This window comes from Grampus griseus (assembly GCF_964374135.1).
Source record: "Grampus griseus genome assembly, chromosome: 16".
Taxonomy (NCBI): domain Eukaryota; kingdom Metazoa; phylum Chordata; class Mammalia; order Artiodactyla; family Delphinidae; genus Grampus; species Grampus griseus.
The window spans coordinates 35,837,429-35,858,195 of NC_139010.1; positions in this window are offsets into that span (position 1 = coordinate 35,837,429).

The window sequence follows — 20,767 nt, forward strand, 5'->3', positions numbered from 1 at the left end:
TAAAAGGGAAAATCAATGGTAAGAAAAAGCATTACCGTCTAAGGACTATTAGTCTATGCCGCAAACCCAACTCTGAGTGCCAGCAACACATATAAAATACTATAATTACTTTCATTCGTGACGGTATGAGGTTATTCTTCACGAAACTCCCAACCAGCCATGCACATTTTTCCTTCTATGTAAACGAGACAGCTTTATCTTTTGCCAGATTCAGCCTACCTGGTACCTCTTCAGCCTGCAGCGTCAATCTCACTAAGCCTCGGGCACATGATACCCAAGGCATCAGCTTATCACACAGGGAGGAAGGTGTCGTTTCAGGTGATCCCCTGTGTCCCAGAGCTACTCTACACCTTGAGGGCTCAGTCCATCTAACATCTTTTTCCGAACTCCAGCTCGGAAAAACTGCCCTTATGTTTTTGACCTCAACACCGGGCTGAGATATTGACACCACTTTCACCTGCCTGAGCTGGACTCTGCTTCCCTTGAACTCCCTGCCGGCATCTGATTGCACCAGGCATACCGTCTGACTCGGAGGCTTCCATAGCGTCAGACGAGAGCCCCCCCATCCCTTTGAATGTCTGCATAGGGAACAACTGGCAACTTGACTTTGGGTAATTGCCCTGAAACTCAGTTAGTTCTCCAAGCCCCAGTACCAGCTTTCTCTCACTCCACAGTGGCCCAGCCTGCCTTGCAGCTAAGCCCACCTGAGTTGTGACAACTCTTGCCAAAAGTGCACCATTTTGACAATAGACAAAACATCGCCCTCCTGGATACCTTGTGAAACCTCTTTTCTTTTAAGCACTCCCTCCCATGATTCCCCAAACACCACTGAGCAAGGTCAAAAATATATGCAGCTCAGTGCTTCCTGGATTGACTTGTGAGATCCTGCAAAGCAAACCCTTCTCTGTGGAGCTGTTTGTCTAAGTGGGGCATTTAAGTTCAAATTGTCACTTAATACCTGGGGAGCTGAACCCCAGCTTACTCAGCTCTGAGACTAGAAGAAAGATTTAATGGACCTCAAAGTCTCACAGGTTGGCAGTTTAAGCAGAAATTCCCAAATTTTCCAAAGGAACAACTTTCCCGCTTCAGTTGCTAGAAGGGGAAACAGGGCTGGAGGATGACAGCCTACTGACCCCCCTGCCAAGAAAACTCAGTTTCAAAGTTAGGGAACTCCACCTCAAGGGTCACAAGAGTCAGTAGGTACATCCCATCAGCCAACGATAAGCATCAGAGAGACACCCAACAATGGACTCATTCTTTCTCCCAGAAAGAGGGAAGCAGGAGCAGGTCTGAAAGGATGGGAGGAGAAGTTCTGAGCCTTGATTGAGTCCCATTGTTAAGCTGTTTGGGAAGATTGCACAGCTGGGCTAAGTGTTGTATTCAGCAAAGCACGTGATGGATGGCGCTTTTGTGCCAGGGACACTCCAGTGAGCACGGAGCCTTACATAGCTAAGAAAATTAAAAACTTTTCAGGCCCTTTCACAACACACCTGATTTCTGTATTAAATCTGAGAGTGGATGGGCATTGTGTTGGGTAATTGCCTGCTCTGAATGTCACCATAGATGACAGGCTCACTCTGATCTTCTCAGACAATGGGGGAAATCTGGCTCCCCTGATATTTAGGCGGCCCCAGGCATTAGTGATAGTACTTAGAAGAGAATGACAGGGTTCCGGTCCTATTAACTTCCAACTCCACCTCACCTTGTATTCAAAAGAGGATCCATGTGCTTCTGACTCCAAGTCACAGGACTGGCAGGGAAGCCACCTGGTTTGACAGCAGAACTCTCCTCACGCAGGAAGCGTCAAGCACCTGGCAGGGAAGAGGGAGAGAGGTGAGTCTGGTATGTCCCTGGAGCTCACACTGTCACATCCACAGGATATAGATAATCACACTCTAATCAGGCTGAAGGCTCTTTGGTGGGAAACTAGAGACATTCTCAGCAGTTAGCATGGCAGGCTGGCAGTTACGGCAGTGGCCTGTCTGTGACAGGTCAACCCCAGCGTAGTCCCAGAGAGATCTGTGTGTTAGGCAAGGCACTAGGTCGTTTATACACATTAGGTAACTCAATTTCTTGAAATCATCACAATAGCCCAGTTTACAGAGAAAGACACTGAGGTTCTGAGAAGTTCAGTGCCATGCTCAAGGTCACACAGCTACTTACAGAGGTGGTATTCAAACCCAGGCCTCTTCAACCCCTCAGTGGTGTGTGGTTTACATAAGAAATTAAAGGAAGATGGTGGTGCTCAGCTCTTGCCTGGGCTCAAGACTACAGGGCAATCCACTGAAGAGACAGACCTGGAGACTTCCCTGGCAGTCCAGCGGTTAAAACTCCGCCTTCCAGTGCAGGGGGCACGGGTTCCATCCCTAGTCAGGGAACTAAAGGCCCACATGCTGCGGGGTGCTGCCAACAATTTTTCAATCAATCAATCAATCAATAAGAGACAGACCTGGAGTGAGGAAGTTGGGAGCTAGGTGGGAAGAAGTCTGGCCTGGTGGCAATTCTCCAGGGAGGCCAAAACCCGGAGCTCCTGCAGGTCCCCTGTGGCCCCATTTCACTCTGACACCAAAGATATCACAGTGGGGAGAGCAAGTATCTCAACTCCCCTGTCATCCTCTGTAACACCTTCTGCAACGCGGTGCAATGTAAGAGGGGATCCTCCTTGGCTCAGAGACCTCCCCATTGCCACTGTGAGCCCTCCAAACACAGTTCCTAGTACATGAATGAAGGGGACTAAAGCCAGGAGGTAGAGACCAGAAGCTGCTCACTATTTGCCTTGGAAAACAGGCATTCATAGAAATCCCTCAAGGGCATCATCTCTACTCTCACCTTTGCTCTTGGCTGTCCCAAATCAGTATCACTAATCCTATTGGATCAGAGCCCTACCCTTATGACCTCATTTAATCACTCTGTGAAGGACCTATTTCCAAATACAGTCATATTGGTAGATCAGCGAATTTATGATACATGAATTTAAGGGGACACATTTCAGTCTATAATTGTGGTTATGATTATCTGGATACACCTAGTGTTTGCTATTTCCCACCTGAAATGACCATGACACCAGGGGAAGGTGAGGCTTAGCCCCCAGGAGGCTGTTGCTACCATCGTGGGTGCTGGGTGTTGCTGAGACAGAAGTAGCCACCACATCCCAAACAGATGCCATGAGCCTCCTAGGTTGGGCCTACAGGCCCAGGCCTACTGTATTTTGTCATCATGTGTCCAACACCATTGTCTACATGCAACATGGCCTTCACTGAGGGTCACGACTGGCGAGACCCGAGTTGGCGGCACCGTCAGAGGTGCTGGACAGGCCCTGGCAAGGCTTCGCCCAGAATGATGAGTTGCTGGCACTGTTGCAGGAACCTATTTTGCTTACAGGACAAGAGGACCATGAGTCACGGGCAGTGGTAGAAGTCAAGGACAGTCTTGGCTTCTCCAGTTACGTCCACAGATGGCAGCAGCAAGGTGATGAAGGCAGGCTTCCAGAACTCCAAAACAGACACGTGGGAGCGGCACCTCCTCAGGGTTTCCTGATGGAAGCTGTGGGTGGCACGGGCAGGAGAAGTAGTGCCCCTCACAGGGCAGCACCAGTCTGCATTCTTCTTCCCAAGCCAGTTCCCTGGCACCATTGCTGGCACGTGCAGGACTGGCACTGTGCAGAGACACTGAGCCAAGAGAGACCCCTTTTCTTGCATCTAAACACACTTCAGCTGCCCAAAGTGAGAGCCATGGAGACCAGGGGCAAAGGAATCTCAGCCACAGTGAAATGTTCCTGTGGGCCAAGGGCCCCCACAGAAAGGGTAGGTAAGCCAGATGATGGTGACATCAACATCCTTGTCACCTTCACCCTCCCTCTCATCTTCCTGACCTCGTAGCTAAGAGCAGGGACTCTTGATTGTGTGGGGTTGAGCGTCAGCTCTAACTCTATGACTGGGTGAACTGCAGAAGGTACATAACTCTGCCTCAGCTTCCTTATCTATAAAATGGAGCTGATAATAGAGCCTCAGTCCTAGGTTTGTTGTGAGGGCCAAATGAATTAACACAGCCCTCAGTAAGCAGTCATTATTATTGTATTTTCTACCATGGACAGAGCTAACATATTTAGGACAGTGTGGTATTAGGCACTCTACTGAGGGCTGTGTAAAGTAATCTTTCTTTTTTAATCTATTATTGATCAATCAACCAATAGATAAAAATAGAAAGATAAATAGATGTACATATATATGTATATATAGATAGATTAGCTATATGCATATATGTGTGTATATATTGATATCTATAAATATATAGAAAGAAAGAAAGGTGAAAAACGTGACACTCAAAGATATTAAGATGGTCCAAAGTTACTCAAATACCAGAGCAAAGCTTGAAACCCACATCTGTCTGACTCTGAAGCTGGAATTTTTCACCACAACGAACAGGAATCTGCTCCCTTCCTTCATGGCTTGGACAGCAACTCAGTGTCCCAGGATGGGCAGGGCCTGTCCCCATTCATGGTCACCAGCGCTCAGATGTTCATGGACACAGGACTTCTGGCGAGACCCGAGAGGGCCCAGTTTCCATGAAGCCTTGTTATCCTTGCACAACCAGCCCTTCTGGAAACAGTATGTATCATACCAGCGATGCTAATGCAAACCACAGCCACACTCTGAAGGGAGAACTTCCTGCACATCCTGGCACATGGCAGTGACAGAGGAGCAACATGGACAGTAAACACACAAAGCCTCCCTTTCTCCTTCAACTGTCAGTATCTGTGTCAACTCTCCAGCACCAGGGCCTCTGTCTGCTCTTAACCTTGTCTTCTAAGTACTTAGAGTAAAATTGGAAATTCAGGGAGATGGGACAGGACCAATGATCTGGGGATGAGGGAGGTTAGAAGGTTGCTATGTTAGGTGGAGTAGGTTAAGTGCTTTCACAAATAACCCCCAAATCTCAGTGGCTTTAATGCAACAAAGGTTTTCTTCTTGCTCATGTCACAAGCCACATTGAGCTGGCAAGGGACGAGGGATGAGCCAGAGTTGCTCTGCTCCATGCAATCCTTCAGGGATCTGGGCACCTTCCATTTAGTCGCTCCTCTATCTCCTGGAAGCCTTGGAGTCCTCTAGCCTTTGCAGTTCTGCACTGGATCTTCTGCGTCTGTCTGGCCAACAAGGCAAGAGTGAACAGTATGGAGTTTCTATCACACAGGAGGTATTTTAGATGCAGGGCCTGGAAATGGCACCCATCACTTCCACCCACGTTTCACTTGCCAAAACTCTCACCTGACTGCAAGGGGGACTGAGAAATGTATTCAAGCCAGGTGTCCTGGGGTGGGCTGGGGGAGGAAAGAAAGAAAGAAATGGAGTTTGCTCAAACCTAAGGTTTTCTGCTACAGTTTCCATTTCTTTCGGTAATTGCTGGCCATGCATAATTTAAAAGGTGGCAGGGACTAACTTCTCCAACCTCGATACCACTTGGCACAGACCAAACTGCCCACCGTCTTGGAGTTGTGACACGAACAAAAACAAAGGCAAATCATTCAGTATTCTACTCAGCCCCTCTGGATCCTGTCAAGTTCAGGAATGAGAAGGACCTGGATGTCGGTTCCTGTTACACATCCAAGGCATGTGGATGTGGGTGCAGCCCCACTCGGGCACTCTGCCAAGGCAGGTTCACCTAGAAGACATTGCCATCGCTCACATCCCCTCCCTTCCCCCTGCGCTCTGCAGTCCTTGGACAAAGCTGGACTTTCTCAGCATCCCCAGGTGGCCTGAAGCCTCAGTGAGACCAGCCGCTGGAGGGCTCTGGAGCCAACAAGAGACGAGCAACCTTCAAAGTGCTTCCCTTCTCCTGTGGCAAGTGCAGCAGCCGGTAGGGTTGCAGCAAACCCACTATTCGCTCTGTGATTCTTCTGCATTTTTTGAACCAGTTATGTGCCAGGCCCATGAGTCAGCAGCAGGACCCAAACAAATAAATCAACAAGAAACTATGAGAAGAAAGCTTCCGCCCTGGCAGAACCTATGGTCCGCTGGGAACGTACCAGAAAATAAGCAAATACAACTCGATGTGATCCCTGCTGTGACGGGGAAGGGAAAATATGCCTCTAGAGCTCTGAAGCGGTGCCTGAGCCAGCCCTCAAGGGCTAGGGAAGGCTCTCCTGCTCAAGTAATGTCTAAGCTGAGACCCACAGTATGAGAAGAAGCTACTCGCCCAGGTGAAGAGCAGAGCTGTCTGATCAGACAGTGCACGGAGCATGAGCAGTGGCCCAAGACAGGAAAGACCAGGTCACTCTGAGCGGCTGAAGAAGAGTTTGAGGGGGAAAGGAGAAAACCCAGGAAAGACATACAGAATCATGCAGTCTCCTTCGGGCATTATCCAAAAGACTAACGGGCAGGCCCTGAAAAATTTAAAGAATGAAGACATGGTCAGATTTGTGTTGTAGGAAAATCATCTTCTGGTGACTTTTAGAAGGTCAAGGAGAGAGCGTGTGGCTGAAAGAAAAAGAACAATGCAGAGACGGGCTACATAGCGGCGCCGGTGGACCAGGCAGTGCAGCGGAGGAAGGGGCAACAGGCATGGTGGGGGCGGGGGGGGGGGGTCGCTCCACTCCCAAAGGTCCACGTTCTAGCTGGACCATCGATGGGTCCCCAGAGATGTTGCAGTAACAGCAGGATGGAGTGGGGCTGGGGCCATGGCCACATGTGCTCGGGAGCTGCGTCCAGTGCAACCAGGATCCTGCCTGTCCTTGTCTCAGGGGGCCAGGGTGTCCCCTTCCCCAGGTGTCCCCTGTGGGACAAGGCCACATCCTGAGCATCAGCGGCCTCAGCGCTTGGTGAGTCAGCCTCACATTTCATCCCACTAACCACGTCTGGGGATGTGAGAGCAAGCAGGACCTCTGCCTCATTTTCCAGAAGGAGCCCTACAATAGGACTTCCCAAGGAAACAGGCAGTGTCACTGCCCGGGTCCAGTGGGTGCCCGTCCCCCATTGCTGGCGGGTTCCTGCGGGTGCCTGCACTGTCAGATTAGCATCCTTGTGGGCACGGGTAAAGGGAGGAATAAAGTGGTAAACGGAGGAAGAGTGGCCCCTGCTATGTGATCTTTGGGCAGAGGTGCTGGATGGAGCATGCAAAGGGGCAGGGGGCAGCCCACCAGGAGAGGACTGGCGGGTCTCTGCAGACCCCTGTGATGGCATTTCACAGACCCTCCCCTGGGCTTCCTGCCCCTACACTCAGGCGTGGCTCTGAGGAGCTCCCAAGGGGCCCACAAGGGCAAGGCCTCAGGTAGACTTGGACGATCTCCCCAGGCAGGCAACACAGGCAGCGGCCAAGGACCGATGCTGCTGCCGCGCCAGGCGGTCAGCCTCTTGGAGGGGCACACGCAGTCCAGCCAGGTTCACTGTGAATGGGGATGTGAGGGTGGAGTCAGGATTCCCTGAATCTCAAGGCCTGCTGGTGTGTCTTTGGCTCTATCTTGCTACTGCCTTTGATTCCACTTTCTGTCTCTTTACCCTCAAGAAAGACACCCCCGCTGTTTTTCTTTTTCCTCAGCTGAGTCCTATCAGATGAGTTCATCCACCCTCTCTAAAGGCTTCCCTGTTTCTGGGACAGTTCAGGTGCTTCTCCTGGGTGGGTGTCCTATTTCCATCATTTTCTTCTCAGGGGAAGGTGAGAATTCCTGTCGTGATCCCACCCCTCCCCCGGCACAACAAGAGTTACCCTAAATAACAACTTATTCATAACTGAAATGATTAGGATTAAAGGATGAAATGTTTTTATTTGTATCAAATTCCTCATTTTCTAGGTAGATTATAATTGCATTTTTATTTCATCTTTCATCCAGGAGTCATTTATGAAAGTTATTCCTTTATTTCATTTATTATGGATTTTTAAAATTCTATTGTATCCCAGTCAGAAAATGGGACTTGGGCCATTTTATACTCTTGGGAACATACGGAGATTTTCCTGGCAGTGTGTACTATCATCCGCTTCTGAATGCTTGATTTGATCTATCTCCTAGCCAGCTGAAATACATCTTATAGCAGTTTCCGGGAAGAATAAGAATGGCATACTTTCTAAACCATTGCATTCCTGAAGGGGTCTTTTTACGGCTTCACACATGAATGACAATTTAGCTGAACGTAAAATTCTTGGGTCATCACCTTCTTCATTTAAACCTCTGGAGATGATGTTTCTGTGTTGGAGTGAAATCCAAGGGGAGTGGATGTTTCTTCCTTTGTAGGTACTCTGTTCTTCTGTTGAGATGCTTGCAGGAATTTTTTTTTTAAGTCCTCTAAATCATTTTCTCCTTTTACCCTCTAAGGCACCCAGGGACACCTCAGAGGAGGTGAGACACCATGTGGAGAGATGAGGGAGATGCTGATGGAAACCCTGTGATTTCTGGGAAGCGTTCTCCACAGGATGCAGAGGAGACCGTGCTTTCCACAGTAATTTCACAAACCAAGCTACACCAAGTATGAACAACAAACACAATAACTCAGTCATGTGCTCCTGCGTTCTCATTTCCCTTCCATGGGCAGAGGTTTATTATAAATCAATAGGATTTCTACAGCGAGGGCAAAAGTTACATGTGTGGGATTGAAGAAACAATAAGTTGAACCTTGAATTTTCCTCATTATATGATTTTTTTTTCCCTCGGGGACCCTTGTCTCAATGATAGGTGCTGCTGTTCTCATGCCCTACTTCCCTCTGAATGTTGCCTCTGTCCTTGCCTGAATCCAGCAGGTTCAATGCCCTGTAACATATCTGTTGGTGCCCTGAGCCATTCCCCTCACCCCAAGCCTTATACTACAAGGCAACATGACTATACTCTAGGACCTAGAAAGTACATCCCAGGAAGAGGATCAGAAGAGAAAAAGGCACAATGCTGGTGGAGAGGGTCCTGCTAAAAGTGGGACTGGTCTCAGAATGCTGGGCAATAGAATCTTCCTATGGATGTGGGGATGTGAGAGCAAGCAGAACATCTGCTTCATTTTCCAGAAGGAGCCCTACAGGAGGACACCCTCCAGGGAAACACTGCCCAGCTCCCATAGGTGCCCTTCCCCCCACTGATTTATGAATGCTGTACAGTGCACTCCTGTGAGAATACATACGGTGGCCCCTGCTACAGGAAGCCCCCGTACCCAGAGAGGTAAGTTAGAGCAGACCTGGAATTGCTACAAGGCATGTTTAGGCTGAGAAACTAGGGTGAAAACCTTAACTTCTCAGTTAATATCTGTTATGGACCAAATGTGTGTGCTCCCCCCAACACACACATAAAATTCCTATGCTGAAATCTGATACACAGTGTGACGGTGTTTGGAGATGGGGCCTTTGGGAGGGAATTAGGTCATGATGATGGAGCCCCCATGATGTGATTGGTGCCCATAAAAGGAGGTGAAGAGCCCAGCACTCTGCTCTCCACCATGTGAGGGCACAGCAAAGAAGGAGGTCATCTATAAACTAGGAAGTGAGCCCTCACCAGACATTGAATCTGCCAGAGCCTTGATCTTGGACTTCCCAGCCTCCAGAACTATGAGAAATCAATTTCTGTTCTTTAAGCCACCCAATCTATGGTATTTTTGTTGTAGCAGCCCAAGTTGGGACAATATCTCAGTATATTATTTTGCCATACACTCGTGACAAGAAAGCACTGCTCTGAGATATGAGTATAGGGAGATGTGCTCCTAAAATTCATATATTCCTAAGTTGTTCCAGAAACACTAGACTTAAGAAATACTCATCAGAAAAATGGCTTAGTTATCAAATGAATTTTAGTTGGGAAAACCTATCCTAGAAACTTACAATGCACATTAATGTTTTAAAAGCTCTGAAAAGGCCTGCAGAAAAGATTACCACTGAACTTTATTTAGCTCAGTGGTTCCTAAATTACTTGGCCACAAAGAATCCTTTCCAAGAAATACTTATTAACATCAGACAGAAGGTGGCCCACACTTGGGAAAGTACTCTGCTGAGAAAACCTTCCAGATCGAAGGACTTGACACACTGCCTTCTGCCTCAGCAGGAAATTAACAAAAAAGGAAGCTTAGTATAATCGGTTCGTTGAATGAACTGGACTCAGTAAGGTGTGAGAAGAAAGTAAATGTGCTCCTTCTCATCAGGTGTCCCTCCTCTTAACCTGCTCAGCCAAACCAGACTTGTCTGTCCCTGAATGAAATCTCAGCAGGTCTCAGAGCGATCTCAGTCATTCTCAAGTATTAACAAGTGGTCTCATGTTCAAGAGCAAAAATATCCTGTCAATTTGAATACCGGAACTTCGATCTCTCATCCAATTTAAAACTTCTCTCTCCAAATCACCACGAGGAGGAGCAGAGAGAAAGCCTATAATGGGAAAGGAAGGGCAGTTGTAGTCTTTTTGCTTTGCTTTTATATTTCTCTTAAGCATTCCCTCAGACTTTTCATTCTTCATCCATGCACTATGCTACTCCTGGCTCCTCTGACCTTGGGGAGGGGAAAAGAGCAGTGGGAGAAGGAAGGGATGTCAAAGTGTCTCATATGCCTGGTGCTTTCTCTGTTCCTCTCTGGGTTTCTTAATGCCCTTAGCCATGCAGACATTTAAATACTGACTCTGTTGCCCTGTGGGGGCACTTTTTGGAGTTCTTCAAGAGACCCTCAACGCCTTCATACTTCTGGTGTCAATACTGCCTCTTCTAGCTAACCGATAGGATGGTGCCCTATGTCCCTGGCGTCTGGCAGTCCACCAGGAAGGGGTCTTTCAGACCCCACCCCCAGGCCAGCCTCTTGGGTGAAGAACCTTTCAAGATCCCTGAGGTCTGTCTCATTTCCCAGGAACCTACATCTGCAGCTCACTGCCCCTCCTATTGCCCTGCACAGCATCGGAGGTAATTCCAGCAAGCCTCCCAGCTGTAAGCCTTTCAGGTATGACTTAGGTCTCAGTCTCCATGTTCTCCAAAATCCAGAACACATTTCATGCTCTCTTTGTGATTCTCCAAATCTCCTCCTCTCCTGACTTAATGATGGGGAAGAACTCCCCTTCATTCCTTCATGAAGAGTGGGTTACCCCCAGCTCATCAACTTCCCTGTGTAGGTCGGTTCCCTAGCAATAAACTCTGAAATGGAGTTTACGCCTGGAAGGTTGATTGGGAAGCCCAGGAAAGAGTGACTCCTGTAAAGAAGTGAAGGAAGGGGCAGGATTGGGCAAAAGGAGAAGTTGGACTTCCATACACTTGTATCAGCCCTTAGCTGATCCCCTAGGGGGGCTCTGAAGCTGCATGGCCCCTTCTCAGATTGGAGCAAGGGGGTCAAGTCTCTGTACCATGGCATCAGCCAGTCCTGGACGTAGACTTGTCCCCAAGGAGAGGACATAAACTTGGGCAATGCAACTCCCTCAGTCAAGGGGAATTCCCAGAGAAGGCTAATGCTGTGAGTCACAGGAGCTAGCCCTCCCAGCAGCTGGCAGACTGAGTGCCTTGGTCCTGAAGGGTGGACCTGTGTGGTGCACCACAGCACAACACCCACTATAGGGCTCCTACCGAATGTCAAAGATGAAGCAGCCCTATTTAACAAGCTGCTCCAGAAATGAGCGCTTGTTATTTTGTGTTGTTTTGTTTTGTTTTGTATTGTAGTTTGCCTTTTGCTGAGTGAAATGTCAAGTATTTGTTAAGCTAGTCAATTAACAGCAGTGTGAGCCCCAAGAGGGATGCAGTGAGTATCTGTTCTTTCCTAGCTCTGCCTTCACCGTCTGGGTCAAGCTCATGTCACTCTCTAGTCTTGGTTTCCTTAGCTGTAAATCAGGATGACAAAAACCACCCTGCCTACCTCTGTTGACTGTGGTAAGATACACATAGAACATCTGATACACACAAAGTAAGGGCTTTGAAGTCTGCTAGAGAGAGTTTGAACCTTCTTCAAAGCACTAGCATGATATTAATAGAATCACTGAGCCTTTTCTGCTCAAGCCCCGTTAGAGCTTGGTGATCCCATTGTCCTCGGAAATAGCACTAATGAGAGAGATTCTGCAGAGTCAGTCTTCATCTCAGGTGAAGTCGGATGCCACCTTAAGGGCTATGAGCAGAACATTTAGAGCTGCAGGTCAGAGTAGGTCAGATGGCACAGCAATGCCACACAGCCCATCCTAGAGGCTGTGGCACAGGGAGAGCTGGGATGGTGACCTAGTTCCAGTTCTGCCATTTACAAAGATGTGAGATTTGTACGTCACTCCCTATGCTGGAATTCATTTTGCATCTGTGAAATAAAATCTTTGTCCCAGGGCAGGATTTTTCAAGCTCTTTTAATAGCAGAACTCTGTTTTCAATTGGAAATTCTTTTCAAACCCTTGTTATCTGAAAGTGTTGAACAGATTCCTCATAATGTTTAAATAGAGGCTAATAACATAAAATTTTCTCCAAATGCTGTGAAGTCTCCTAAAGCACATTAGTGCAATCACTGACTCAGAAGATGGTTCCTGTGCGTCTACCATGTGCCAGGCACCGTACTAGGCAGGATGTTAAAAAGTGTGCTACAGGCTGAATGACCAATATGGTCCCTTCTAGAATTTACAGTCAATTGGGTGGACCAGACAATAGATGTGCAATTACACTGCAAAATGCTAAGTTCTCAGACGGGAGAATTTTAAAGCACATCAGAGATTTTAACCCAGCTTTGACAATGTGGGGAAGTCATGGTTGATGTTCCAGAGAAACTAGATCTGAAGGGTATGTTAGCACTGACTAGCTACTCAAGAGAAGACTCTTCCTGGTAGAAAGCCTTGGTTTTCCAGAGGCCTATAATTTAGAGAGAGACACTTGTGAAGAGCTAAATAAAGAGTGGTTCCAATACAGAAGAGGAACTGATCAAAGACAAAAGATGGGGCTATAGAATTAGGCACTGCCTAGACCACGAAAGGTCACTTGTGAAATACTAAGAAAACTGGATTTTATCAAAAGTGCCATGGGAAACCATTGACGGATTTTAAGCCAAGTTGAAGAATCATTAGTCTAGGTGACCTCTCAGGGTACCTCAAACACTACTACTTGCAATAACAGGTTTCATTAAGCTCAACCAATAAATTCCTGCACATTAATTGAGCCATTCAACAAGTATTTGCTAAGTGTAATTAAAAGGTGATTATTTAAACCATAAAGACTTAGTGAAACATCTTTTAAAAAAAAAGATAAAAGTAAATCTATTTCTGGCAGAAAACCCAGTTTATATTCTCAAAGGATAGCATCACATCTCCAGTGGGGGAGAAAGGGAAAGGAGAAGATTCAGAAGGGTACAGCCGAGGAGAAAAAGGAAGCTGCCACCTAAAACAATGTGGGTCAAAACTGAGACACTGAGAGACAAAACAGAACAGAAAAACAAGGGAGCAACAAAGTACACAATGAAAAGTGTAATTGGGAAGCTGAACTCAGGGCAGCTAATAGGTGCCTTACCCTCCCACCAGAGCAGTTAGTAGGTGACAGTCTTTCCCCACGGACTAGACCAGAGAGAGAGTGTGGGCCCCTGGAAGAAGCTGGGTCGTGTCTCAGGTAGGCATTAAACCTCAGAAGAGACAGTGAAAATCTTGTGCTCAAAAGATGAACTATTAGCACCCCAACTTTGATCAACTTGTTGATGTCTAAAAAACCCTACCTCTCAGCATTTATTCCCTTGTAAAGTAACTTCCCACAGTGACTCAGTCTTGGCCATGTGACTGGCTTTGCCCAGTGGAACATTATCAGGGTTAATACAAACAGAGCCTTCTCCTCTTAGAATATTCGCTTTTGAAACCCAGCTGCCATGTTGTAAGGAAGTCCAGGCTACTCTACTGGGGAAAAGGGCCATGTGGAGAGGCACTGGAGGATGACACCACATGGACAGGGAGAAGCTTCAGGGAAACAACATAGGTGTCCCTGCTGAATTCCCAGCTGAATGCAGCCACCTGGGCAACCCCAGATGGCACAGCATAGAGCAGGAACACAGCCTAGTCAACCCCAGAATCATAAAACAAAATAAAGTGTTGTCATTTCAAGCCACTAAATTTTCCAGTGGTTTGACATGTAGTAATATTGCTAGAAAGAAAGGGTAAATAAGGGGGCTGGAAGAATTGAACAATTGAGAATATACCTAAAAGTTCTAGTGTCAGTCTAGTAGAAGTTTCAAAAAGAGAATGCAAAGAGAATGGAGGGGATGAAGTAATCCAAGAAATAAAAATAAAATTTCTCAGGATCGAAAATGTTTATATTCAGACTAGAGGTTGTCGCCAAGCATTTAAAAGCAAGTGGAAAAGACACCTAGAACACAATGGTGTTGTTTTAAAACAACCAAGAATAAATATAAAATCATCAGAACGTCCACAAATTATTTTAAAATGTCACCCAGAGCAGAATATAAATCAGAGTGGCATTAGACTTCTCATTGGAAACATCGGATACCAAATTTTTTTTAAAGACAAATCTTCAAAATTCTGAGGAAAATTATTTTGAATCTAAAATCCTATCTCCAGCCAAACTAATATTCAAGATGGAAGCAAAATATAGATACATCTGAGCACACAAGAATTCATAAGTTTATCTCCTCGTGAAACTTCTCTGAAAGAATTAAGTATACACTAGAAAAAAATGAGTACAAGTAGGAAAGGGTGAGATGCAGAAACAAATGAAAACAAAGAAATCACTAAAACTTGTAGTTTAGTACAAATAACCATTGATTCAAAAACTTATTTTAAGTTAACAAATTACTGTCAGAAACCAAAATCCAAGACAATCTCAAAATGAAATGTGAGGCTGTAAAGGAGAAGGGGGAAATAAAAGCATGATAAAGGCAGGGGTGGCAGGAAATAAAGATTCTGAAGGACACAATAACAAAAGGGGGAAAGTGCCGCTGCCCATATACCTCCATGTGCTGCCTTCTCTCCTCACTCGCATTGGCTTATTGGCCAGCTCTGTGCCTGATTGGCTGCACAAGCACCCAGACAGCAGAGTTGTGCTGACCCTCCATCATTTCAGATCTCTGATTTCCAATGACACAAAGACAGAAGCTAATGATGATGTCACTCCTCCCGAAGACAGAGTTGGAGAGCCTACTCATCAAGCCTGCTAGTCACCCCTAAAATGAACGTATTTCCCTGCAGCAACTTATAGATGTAAAATGACCACCACCCTCACGGCTCCAAGGTAGGAAGACAAATATACAGAGCGAGGCCCACTCTGGCCTGCTCCCCCCCCACAAGCCACCATGATGTGGGCCTACAAATACAGGCAAATGAAATCTATCTAAACCTGTGAGTAATCCCGAGGGAGTCCTGTCTCTCTGCTCTCAGATCGGTGTCTACTCAAATTAAAAAGCCCCAGAGAGCAAGAAGCTGTCCACTGCAGAAACACCCAGCACTACCAAGCAGTAGCAAGAAATCTACCTTCTCCGTACCCAGAGTGTCTAGGAGGTACAAATGTAATAACATCTCTAACCCGACTCACAGATTGACTTGCAAATGTGCCTTGTCACGGCTCTGCACACTCCCCCTGGAATTCAGAGCTATTTCTTTGTGCTCTTGCCGAGTGTTCGCTCAGATATTGGCTCTATTCCCTGGGTTCCCAGTCAGACACAGGCAGCAGTGTTGCAGCATTTCTGCCTTGATAGTGAGCAAAGCAAACGTAAAGTCACTTGAATTGGTCATGCCCATAACCTGATAGGCAGGTTACAATCTCCCACATGAATGAGATGCTGTCATCTAGCCTGATGTTTCATCTGTGGTTCCCTCTGCCAGAGCCTGAGTGGCTGGGGTAGGAGAGAAGTGGATTCTCTCACCGATCAGCTTGAGGAAGTAAACCTCCCTCTCAGGAGAGGTCTGACTAGTATGAGCAAAATGAAGGACCACGTCCAGATGGTGTATTTCTCAGACCCAAATCCAGGAGAAGCACTCTATCAGTATCTTTATTATAATATTTTTTCCAATATCTTTACTATTTCAGAGAGTTGGAATTACACCATCCAACTTGGGAAGGCTGCTCTACCACTGACTAAGAGAGCACGGAACTTATTCCAGTGTCCCTAGCACTCTTTTTTTTTTTTTGTGGGGGAGGAGGGCTGTGCTGTGAAGCTTGCGGGATCTTAGTTCCCCGACCAGGGATTGAACCCGGGGTCTCAGCAGTGAGAGCACCGAGTCCTAACCACTGGACCATCAGGGAATTCCCTTTACGACTCTTCTGGTAATGTGCAAAATAACCATCAGGAAGCACAAGTAAACAGAAACCAAAAGACTGACCACAGTCAGAAAGTTGTATTTAGAAACAACAAGGATGAGAAATAGCAGGAAAGACGCTGAAGGAAACCCAGTACCTGAAATGGACCTCCCCCCAAAAATCAAGATTAAAAAGAAAAAAATGGAGTCACACATTATCAGGTAACTAAAAGGGGCATTGCAACCATAAAGGTAAAGGAATGGAAAAATTGTTTGGTAAAATAAATAAGAATTAGAAGGAATAAATAATAGAATTAGAGCTACAGAAAATAGATTGGAACAGAATGTCAACCCAAACAAACAGAATAATAAAGAAATAATGAGCAAAAAAAGGGAAATAAGAAAAGATAAATATTAAGAAGAGTTCCTGAATTCTTGAATAATTCAGTTATCATAGAGGTCAGTTGGAATAGAATCAATATCAAAAGATATAACTGAAGAAAATGTTTAACAAATTTAGAAAGAATAAATATTGAAAATTAAAGTGATTCACTTGGCCCTGGGAAAATTATTATGCAGACATCAATGCCAAAATATTTTATAGAATATAATGTTTAGATCCTTCTCTATTAAGAGAAAAATGAAGATTATAACATCAAGCCAAACTTCCATTTATGTGTGACAATGATGAAGATATTCTTGATAACATGAAAGACTTTTCTCAATAATAACCGTAGTAACTAATACACACTGAGCAGCCCTGTCTACCCCATCCTGTGACAGTCATTACACTGTGATCCATCAAGCATTAACCCTTTCTATCCTCACAACTCTGAGGTTGGTATTATTGGTATTATTATTATTACTACCTCTAATTTACAAATGAGGATACTGGAGCACAGAGAGGTTAAATAATCTTCCTAACGGGATAGAAGAAGTTAATAACGTAGTCAGGATTTGAACCCAGGTTGCCAGACCCAAAGCCCAAGTTCTTAAGCACTGTGCTATGCTGGATCTAAAGACAGGCAGAATTAAGACCTCCACCACAGTGGCTGTTATGGGTTCATACTGACAATCAGAACCAGGAGACATAATAGGCTTTCGACTCATACCAGGCTTGACTCAGGTTTATTAAAGGACACTGGACAGGAGATGCAGCCGGTATTCATCTTCAATTTATCAAGAGACCCAGCAGCTACCTTACATCTCACCTACATGGCACAGGTACCATTGCCCTGGACAAGGGCTGAGCTGTGTGCGAATCATCTTGATGCAGAGAAGATGCAGTCTCAGTTTCTCCCCAGGCTTTTTAGTCACATAGGTCTGAGGCCTGCATCCCAGCTCACAGGTCTTCTCAGCTGGGCACATTCCCACATAGCAGACAAGGCAGATCCAACATTCCATATTTATTCTAACTCTGTAGTTTCTAAGGGAATCAGGATGGAAGAAAACAAACCTGGGGGGCCTTCTCCCAGGCAGGCTTGGACCAACCCAAGCCTGATATGAGCTCTTTACTTACAGCTACATACTTTGTGTAAGGGACTTTGGAGCTTCCTGTAAAAATGCATATTTTTGTTCGATGTCCTCACATTCTATGAATCTATTTCTTGCCTCATATAAAAGCAAGTCCCAAAGATAAGGAATGGGAAGAAGAGCCAGGTGTCCATTCCAATTATACAGACCAAATCCGTTCTCTAGGTAGCACTCCTACTAATGTCATCATGGAGTTTTAAAAATTCCACATCTACCTGGAGATATATCAGCCCCTTAAAGTGTTGAGGCTCTTGAGTCAATAGGCCAGCACAAGAGGTCAAAGTAGGGATGTGATGGAAACCAGCAGACCCATCCCGGGGACACGCCAGAAGCCTAGTTCTGATTTGGGAAAGTGAAAACAGATTTAAAAAAATATTCCGGACACTACAAAGGCCTCCCTGAAAACGCAAGAAAAGTGACAAGACATGCTCTTAGAAAGTCAGCAAGAGTTAATTAAAGGCTGACAGGCTTCTGAAAGGATCACTATGTGTTTATTTCAAAAGTGGTCTTTGAAGGTATTTCAGAAGTCAAGGACACTTCCAGGGAAAGTCAACACAAAGTTACCTGGAGTAAAAAAGAACTGAAACCAAAAGGCCTCTTTTGTCTTCCCAGAGGTAACCAGGAAAGAGCAGCATGGTATGTACTTAGGGCAGAATCCATTGCTGTTGGCTTGTTAGCTTCTCGGGCCAGGGTAATTCTAGGTCAAGGACCACATATGGACTTTCAGCCATGGCATATAATTGGAAAAATTGAGGGATGGCTCAGTAGGCAGATCAACAGCAATCAGGACCCTCTTGATCAAGCAAAGATAAATGCTATTATTTGATTCTTTATAGTTGGGTCCAGCAAACTGGCCCATGGGCCAAATCCAGCCCTTCACCTGTTTTAGAAAATAAAGTTTTATTTGAGCACAGCCAAGTCTGGCTTCATGGGCTTGTAACCTGTACAGCCACGAGGACCCCACACTTAGAAGCGTCCCCCATTTGGTTTAATGCACTGCTATTGATGTTTTGAAATTCTTGATAATTTTTGGAAAAAGAGCCTTGGATTGTCATTTTGCACAAGGCCCCTCATATCATGTATCTGGTCCTGAACACAGCTGTGCCCATTTGCTGATGTGTGGTCCGTGGCTGCTTTCTACTGAAATGGCAAAGTTGAATAGTTGCAACAGAAACCTCATGGCCTACAAAGCCAAAAATATTTACCATGTGGCCCTTTGCAGAAAATGTTTGCCACTGACCCCTGGTTTATACGATACTGCATTACTGTGCACACGCTGTGCGGAATGCAGGTAGGAGCACAAGTGTGCTGTACTGGAGAGACTTTAAGACTGGATTGAAAAGACCCAGAAGCCAGCCTAGCTCTGCCTTTGGTAGGCTCACTGGTTCTCCTTTACTTCATTTCTCACCCTAAACTTCCTCATTATTATGTATGATTTTTGTCCTGTCTTAATAGAGTTAAAGTTATCTTCACGAACCTTATTTTTCATATGAGATTTTATACCTATATAAAGATAAAAGAGACGATGTAATAAAAATGTATAAAAATGTCACTAAATGTAAAAACTAAGAAAACCCAGCCTGTTGCTTATCATGTCTCTGCAAAGCCTACAGACTCACTGTGTCTTGGAGCATCCTTCAGGGAGGAGGGTGACAGATATGTCCAGGGACTCCTTACTATCTTCTGTTGAATGTTCTTATTGGTTAAAGCCGCTCCCAGAGGACATTGACTCCTCCTCACTTCCAGGTTGTGTCACCCCACCCTCTAATAGCCCCTGTGCATCTGGTCAACCTGGACCTGGCATGGGAGTTGCCACGGCAACAGAGGAATGCTAACACCCAGCCTCTGCCTCCAGTGACAGAGCCAACCTGGGGTCTCAGGAAACAAGGTGCTAAAAGCATTGGCCAAGGCTTTCCAGGACAGCAGCTTAGGCCTAAGAGGCAGGCAGGCCTCTTAGATCATATGGAACTGGAGAGGTGCATAAAACTGGATCTGGTAGAAAACAATTAGACCATGATTTAATTTCTCACTATCCTGAATCTTTTAGTAGTTTAGTTTTGAAAACAGCCATCCAGATTTAAAAATAAGTCACTCCAACGCAAATGGCAGCCAATTCTGCTACTCTGACTCCAAACAAGATGGGATAATACTGCCCTTTAAGTATGAGAATAGACAGGGCTTTAAATGTTTATTAAGCTATTCACTAACATATTAACCTAATTTATTGCTAATTTCCTAACCTACTAATGTGCAGGATAGTGCCTGGAATTGTTATAAACATTATTTCATTCATTTCACATACATTAACACAGAGGGTTTTTGTTGTTACACCTGTTTCACAGATGAGGAAACAGACACTCAGATCAATGAACTTGTCCAAAATCATATAGCTAGTGTAACAGCTATTGAGCTAGGAGTCAAAACCTGCTATGGCTCTAAAGACTGTTCTTTCCAAATTCTATGCCATTGCTTTTTTATGACATGGGAAAATCTAGACCTATGGATCTAGATTAAAATTTAAATCTAACCAAAGAAAAAATCTAATAGAAAAAAGGGAATGAAAGGAAGAAGTTAAAACTATTCCTTTGAAAGTGTTTGCTGGGGCTGTTTTCCTTCCTTTAACTTTTTCCAGACACTTATCAGAGTTGTGTTGTTTTTTGACCCAGAGAATTTGAATCTTCATGCTTATCATAATATAACTAGTACTGGCCTTTAGCAACACAACACTGCAGTAGAACCTGCAATTTCACAGGCCATGACTGTAAAGTTGCTTTCTACTCTTAACTGCCTCACACTGTAGCAATGACATATTTTAATATGCACAAAGCACATAGCCATTTATGGGAGGAAAACAATGCTAGTTTAATACCGACATAGTACTTAAAAATTATGGGAATGTCCCATAACAAGTATCAGGGAATAATTTAAGAATAATTTCATCTTTGGGTGCTGATGGTAGATCTTAGGCTTCCTTCTTGAGTTTTAGGGAGATATATTATTCTCCTTTTCTGGTTTACAAGACCAGGGTAATAAATATACTACAAAGACTCTTCATTTTAGGAGATTGTTCTTCAATAATGCTAGTTACTGGTATTATCACTAGAACTAAAAAGA